Source organism: Sorex fumeus, unplaced genomic scaffold (genome assembly GCF_029834395.1).
Source record: "Sorex fumeus unplaced genomic scaffold, SorFum_2.1 ptg000024l, whole genome shotgun sequence".
NCBI classification, from domain to species: domain Eukaryota; kingdom Metazoa; phylum Chordata; class Mammalia; order Eulipotyphla; family Soricidae; genus Sorex; species Sorex fumeus.
In genome coordinates, this window is record NW_026606081.1 from 3,353,170 (window position 1) to 3,360,940 (window position 7,771).

Here is a 7,771-nt window from a genome sequence, read left to right on the forward strand (position 1 = left end):
ACACTAGAAAAGCCCCTTTGGGTGTGGCCCTTTGACCCCCAAGCACCACTTGGTGTAGTCCCATAATATTAAAAAAGTGCACCCTACTTTTATTAGCTCTCACCACAGAACAAATCACTTTAAAACTTAGCTTGAAACAATCACCGTTTATTATCTTGGGCTCTCCTGTAGCTGTCTGACTGGAAGATGGTGGAGGGTAGTGGGGGCCTTGCTCACACGCTCAACGGGCGCTAGGGTTATTTGCAGGGGGTCCCAATTCTCCTCCACATGACTGCTCTGGGAAGCTTGTTAAAGCATGGTTAAATGGTGGTCTCAGGGCACCAAGCACAACAAAGTCACTACTCGAGGGCAGCTACTGGCTTTGTGCTCAATATCACTCCTGGTGGTGCTCAGGGATGCAGGGATGGAGCCAGTTTCAGCAGCGTGCACGGCAAGCACCTTAACCCCTGTATTAACTCTCCATGGTACAATCGCTTTCCTGCCTGCACGGCAGAGCCTGGCCAGCTCCCCATGGCGTATTCAATATGCCAAAAACAGTAACAGGAAGTCTCACAATGGAGACATTACTGGTGCCCGCTCGAGCAAATCGATGAACAATGGGAGGACAGTACTACAGTGCTACAATTGCTTTCAGCCTCTGCTCACATCTGTTTTGCTGCTGCTGTGTTTGCCAATGGAAGCCCCAGGCCCATGGCAAAAATATTCTTATGGAAAAGAGATATGCATGGACATAGATACGAGGAGGAGAATTCTGGTAGTCAGTTTACAAACAATCTAGCACACATCTACTTTCCAGAGATGCTAGAGTCTGGGAAAAGAGTCATCTAAGAATACAGAGAATAGAGTGACAGCTCTTCCTCTGAGTGTTCCATGATCCAATATCCATTGCGCACTTTGGTCAGTGCTTGGCCTGTGTGATGCTCCTGAAGGCAATGGTTTTCGCTTTTCTTTAGAAAGACTTTGAGGCAGGGGGAGTGATAGCACAGCAGATAGGGCGTTTGCCTTGCCCACAGCCGATCCAGTTTCAATTCCCAGCATCCCATATGGTACCCTGAGCACTGCCAGGAGTAATTCTTGAGTGCAAAGCCAGGAGTAACCCCTGTGCATTGCCAGGTGTGACCCAAAAAGCCAAAAAAAAAAAAATAGAAAGACTTTGGATCTCTGCTCTTTTCTATCACCAGACAGATATGTTCCTTCTCAGCCTCCAATCCTAATCTAGGTATGGCCAGGATGTGTACACAGTCTGCTATGCCCAGAATTGTGCTGTACTGTTGCTCTGGCCACTGCCTTTGCTGTCTCGTCCATGTGACCAGGCTTCAGTCTCTAGTTTGGAGCCCTTTGACAGGAGATATCTTTTGTCTGAACATCCTTCATCTCCATGTCAATGCAATCCTTGGCACTTAATGTGTGTTTGTTTAATCAATCTGATCGATCTGTCATCTCCAACAGAATTGCTTCTCATGGCCCTGAATGTATTTTATTTGCTCTGTGAGTGTCCCATAGCTATTTCCAATGTTTCTGGTACAGGTCTTATCAGATCGCAGGGTGACTGTGTGTTTGTAATCAAGCATATGGAAAGGGTTACTTCCTCTGACCCTTAGCATGGAAAGCCATCACCTCTGCCCATGGCCTATCTTCAGACACTTGGGAACTGTGTGCAGCATGAAGATGCTATGAAACCGTGAGGCGGAAACCATAGATCATAGCCCTCTGCCCTGGGTTGTGACGAAGCAATTGTACTGCCTGAAGGATCAGTTCTTATAGGGTGTGAATCAGCTGTCTTCATTCCGAACGTCACTGTCCAGCTGGGCCTGCATCACCTGGACCAATGAGTGAGCCACGGTGCCTAACTGCTGTGTGTTTTGAAACAGAAGCATTGCCATCACCATGGGAAACATGTTACAGTATGTATGTAAATGTACAACTCTGTTGATGACTTTTTGAGTCCTCAATTTTTTTCTGATTTTATTCAGGGAAGGGAGAGAGGAGCACGCAGGGCTTTGTTCAGGCCTCATACCTGACTCTGGACTCAGGGATCGCTCCTGGTAGGGTTCAGAAGAACATCTGTGGCACTGAGGATCAAACCGGGGTCAGCCACATGCAAAGAAAGTGCCTTAACCTCTGTGCCACTTCTCTCTCTCTCTCTCTCTCTCTCTCTCTCTCTCTCTCTCTCTCTCTCTCAATAGTAAGTAAATCCTCACTTAATAGGCTCTTGGAAATAGCTCATGGGGCTTTCACCAGAAGCATCACGTTTTTGGACCAACCTCTTCTTCCCGACCATTCATTAACAGCAGTTGGTGTCACCAAGCCCGCGTGATGATGGCTTCATACCTGACAATCGCTGCAAGGCCTCTGTGCAACACATGCAAGCTGAAGACCTGCATGGTCCATGAGGTTCCTTCGCAAGGCCGTTTTTAGTTCGCTCATGAACAAGACGTGTGAGCTCTGCTTTGTTCCTCCATGAGGCAAATGCCATGTGACATTCTGGAACGTATCCTGGAACTAGCATTAAGGTCCTGTTTCAAATCCCTGAGCAATACTTATTAGCTCCTTGGCCTTTGGTGAGTCCCTGGACCTCTCGCTCTCGAAGCTTTGCTTTCTTGACCATAAAATAACACCAATCTTATGGTGTCGGGAGAATGAACTGAGCTTGTGTGAACCTACAGCTTTGTGCCATGTCCATATGAATGCACGTGCGGTAAAAAAAAAAAATTGACAAAGCACACCTATTAAAGACTGATGACAGGAAGTCTGGAATTTGACTATAAGAAAAGTCTGTCTTTGTGGTTACAGTTGGGCCATAGCACAAGTTCTACCAGTTTCCAAATTCTACACAACAATCTCAATCACTAGATGTCAATGTCTAGGTGTCAGTTTTTTAAACTGTGCTGTGGGGAAATATTAATAAAGGCATTCTTAATGCATGGGGATTAAAAAAGATAAATAGTACTTTCAGAAAGGCCAAGCATTTTGCAAAGGATAGCTGTTCTGTATTTCTGCATAATTCACAGTTGCGAGTGAGTCCTGGAGAGTCAGAGGGAATGTTCCCCAATTCCCTGCTTTCCTTTCTGTCATTCTAAAATGAGAACGGTGCTGGTGATGAGAGGAGACATATTGTTACAGTGAAAGAACAACCCTCGCTTTTCATTCCCAAGAGCTATTGAGTTGTGAGGCTGGGGAGCAACCTCTTAAAGAGACTATAGGATAAGACCACAATATCAACTTTGTCCTGGACTCTTTTATTTTTTTTTCAATTTTTTTGCTTTTTGGGTCATACCCGGTGATGCTCAGGGGTTACTTCTGGCTTTGCACTCAAGAATTACCCCTGGCGGTGCTCAGGGGACCATATGGGATGCTGGGAATCGAACCCGGGTTGGCCGTGTGCAAGGCAAATGCCCTACCCGCTGTGCTATTGCTCCAGCCCCGTCTCTGGAGCTTTATCCAAAGGCCATGATCCTAGGGATAATTCATTCCATTAGTGAAGGATGCCAGAACCACAGTCTTCAATCACCAGTCCACAGATTGGTGCCAATCTGTGGAGCAAAAAGGTCAAGAATTTGGTCTACCACCTCGGTTATAACCACAGGTACAGCATTCCGAACAGGGACATTTGGCGGGTAGGAAAGGCTGAAAAATGCTATTCTAGAAAAGGCAGAGAAAGCAGCTGGAATAACAAAGCCAAAAAAGTTCCGCGGGGTTATTTCTAAATAGTCAAAGAAGCCAGGATTTTGTGGATTTTATTGTGAGGGAAATGAAGTAGATCATGTAGGGTTAGACTCTCAATGGCAAGGGCAAAGTTTGAAAAAGCACAGTCATCACTGTCATTGATACTACCATGAACCATCACTGGCAAGAAACCAGCTCACCAGATGAGAAACCTACATGGCAAAGCATGTGCTCCAGTCCTTTGACAAACTTCCCCAGCCCAGCAGTTGCTAATCTTAAGTGCTCTTTGAGTGGTTAGTCATTAACCACCTTTATTACATTACCATTAATATGTGTGGATATATATATATATATTATATCTCATGCAAGGCAAATGCCCTACCCGACCCGACTAACCCTAGTTTGATTTCTCTGCCTCTCTCGGTGAGCCCAGCAAGCTACCGAGAGTATCTCACCTGTACAGGAAAGCCTGGCAAGCTACCCATGACATATTCAATATGCCAAACACAGTAACAACAAAGTCTCACAATGGAGACATTACTGGGCCCGCTCGAGCAAATCGATGAACAATGGGAGGACAGTGCAGTGCAGTGCAGTATATATCTCGTAAATATAATCAATGTTCTCATAATAGCTTGAGTCGTATCTTGGGCAATATCCACTTTTTCTTTTTCTAAACATTATATTTTGCAACATAAATACTTTGCAGTCTTTGTCACCTGTAGAAGTAAAATAATATTCAAGAGAGGCTGGAGCGATAGCACAGCGGGTAGGGCCTTTGCCTTGCATGCTGCCAACCCAAGTTCAATTCCCAGCATCCCATATGGTCCCCCAGCACTGCCAGGAATTATTCCTGAGTGAAGAGCCAGGAGTAACTCCTGTGCATCGCTGGGTGTGACCAAAAAAGCAAAATAATAATAATAATAATAATAATGATAATATTAAAGAATCATCGAAAGTGGTTTATTTAAAAGTACTGTTCTTGGGACTGAAGAGATAACTCAAATGCACATGCTTTGCATGCAGAAGGCCTGAAGTAGATTCCTGGCACTTCAGTCCCCTGAATGAGGACTAATTCCCCTAAGCACAGAGCCTAGAGTAGCCCCCAAGCACTGCTGGGTGCAGCTTCTAAAACAAATAATAAGATCGTTCATTTTTCTGAAGATTCTTTTAAATTTGGGGGGCTTTAATATGTCTATAAAGGCACTTTTGCACTTTGCATTACTTTTCTTAGAGAAGGCCCATCCAGATTATATTTCATCTTCATAAAACCTGGATCTGCCCTTCATAGGAAAAACCCAGAAACTTAGCCACAGTTTTAATCACTCGATTCTCTGTCATAGACATTGAAAGCTGGGAGTTCGGATGGAATTCAACTCATTGCTAGTGCCTGTGTGTGAAAGGAAATGATCCAAGAGCAGCTTCAGAAAGGATCCACTGACTGTCATGCTCTGTAGCAGATGGAGGTGGAGAGGGGAGGGCTAAGATGGAACCTAGGAGGAAAGTGATATCAGTGGGATTTGAAAGAAAGCAAGAGTTGCATGTGAGACAACTCTCAGTGGAAGACCTGACAGAAATGATAGCTGATAAATTCAAGAACAGAGTCCAAGAAGGGTCTTCCATGGGGGTGAGAAAGGAGTTTTAAGTGAATGGGAGTTTGGAGGTAGAGCACATGGACCCAGGGATATCTCAGTAATAGAGCAATATGCCCAGTAACCATAAGGCTGTGACTTCGATGTCTGGCACCACTTCATATGCCTAGCATAATCCCTGCAACATTGATGTTTGGGAGCCCTGATGCTGTAGCAAAGATTCAATCTCTGGTACACTATAGCCAAGTGTGTGCAAACACTACAACTGAAGTGTGCAATACTACAACTGAATGTGTGGGCACTACCTACTGTAGATTATGATCTACATTTTAATTACATAAATATCTGATTCTCCAAATGATCCTCCAGGAGGTATTAACCTGGTATTATAGACAGAAACACTAAAACTCAGAGAAGGCAAGAAAATGCCTCCAAAATCATGGAACTAGTGCCCAGGACTGACCCAACCCATTCCATCTCCATTGCCTATCATGTTAAAAATTCCAGGTGTATATTGGGGCTGTAGTGATAGCACAGTGGGTAGGGCATTTGCCTTGCACGCGGCCGACCCGGGTTTGATTACCAGCATCCCATATGGTCCCCTGAGCACTGCCAGGAGTGATTCATGCATGCAAAGCCAGGAGTAACCCCTGAGCATTGCCAGGTGTGACTCAAAAAGCAAAAATAATTCCAGGTGTGTATATATATATATATATATATATATATATATGTTTTCAAATAGAATTTTATGACTCAGTTTGGTTTTGATTTCAGAGACTGCAATTTCTATTGTTAGAAGTCCCTTTTCTTTTTTTTTTTTCCCTTTATTTTAAAAAATTATTCTTTTATTTTTTTTGGCCAGCTATTTATTTTTTTATTATTATTTTTAAAAATTTTTATTAGTGAAACACCATGAGGTACAGACTTACAAATTTTTGTGCTTGGGTTTCAGCTATACAATGATCGAGTACCCATTCCTCCACCAGTGCTTTTTCATAGTTGGTTAAAAAAAAAACCTAGAAATAGTTTCTCCATTTCTTAAAATTAGAACTGCTAAACATAAATACATTTCCCTATCAATTTTAAGCAACAAGGGGGAACATAAAATCATGAAAAATTGCTATGGGTTTCTGTGGAAGAATGAGTATTTGTGGTCCCCACGCCATACCCAAACTCATCTGTTTGGATCCTACCCTTGCACTGTGATAATACTGACAAGTGGAACCCTCAAAGGTGATTAGCCAGGAGGCTCTGTGTGAGGGATTAGTAACCTAGAGACACCTCAGAGAAGTGAAGGGGTTGCCTTACAAGAAGCAGAGAGATGAGGTCCAAGAACCAGAGACCCTCACCAAAGACAAAATCTGTGGGCACCTTTCTGGAATTTCCCAATCTCCAGGACTGTGAGCAGCAGGGTTTGGGCCTCAGGTACCTGGTTCATGGTATGGATTTTTAAAAAAAAATTTATTGAATCACTGTGAGATAGTTACAAGCTTTCATGTTTGGGTTACAATCACACAATGGTCAGACACCCATCCCTCCACCAGTGCACATTCCCCACCACCAATATCCCTGGTATACCCCCCCCCCCCCACACCCTCCCCCTGCCTCCATGGAAGACAATACTCCACATACTCTGTTATACTTTTGGGCATTATGGTTTGCAATACAGACACTGAGAGGCCATCATGTTTGGTCCTTTATCTACTTTCAGCACACATCTCCCATCCCGACCGGTTCCTCAATTCATCATTTTCTTAGTGATCCCCCTCTATTCCAGCTGCCTTCTTCCCTTTGCTCATGAGGCAGGCTTCCAGCTATGGAGCAATCTTCCTGTCCCGTGTATCTACTATGGTATGAATTATTGTTAGGACAGTCAAGTGGACCAGCCCAATTCCCAAAGCTCTGAAGCTATGGCAATGAACTATATGCCCAAGACAAAGTTAGAGTAATAAGTACTAGTTGTGTAGCTCTTCTTCATAATATAAAATGTCCTTTTATTGGAATTTTAAGAAGTTATTTAAGCTTAACTTATTCTCTGCTTTAAAAATATGACCCTGGGCGGGAGAGAGATTGCAGGGGTCAAGGTACTTGCCTTGCATGTAGCATACCTTTTGTTTTTGTTTTTAACATGGAGTAAAGATTTGAGAGAGGCCAGTTGAGGAGAACATTGGACACCAGGTCAGGGAGCTGTAATTTACTATGAATAAAACAAGGTGTCATTGAGCTTTTATGAGCAGGGACATGATGTCATCTGAATGCTTTAGGAAAACAAATCCGGCTGCACTGTAGCCTAGATTGGAGTGGGAGCAACTGTACACAGAGCATGTAGCTTCCGTGTATGTCCCAGAATATTTCTGGAAGGTCACTCATGCAAATGGTAAGTGCACTCTCTCTGGGATGAGAGACTGGACTGATTGGGTGATCCTGGGAAGATAGGAAGTCTAACATGGGAATGGAATTTACTTTGCATCCATGAGGGAGTGTGGTTGTGTGTGTGTGTGTGCGCGTGCGCG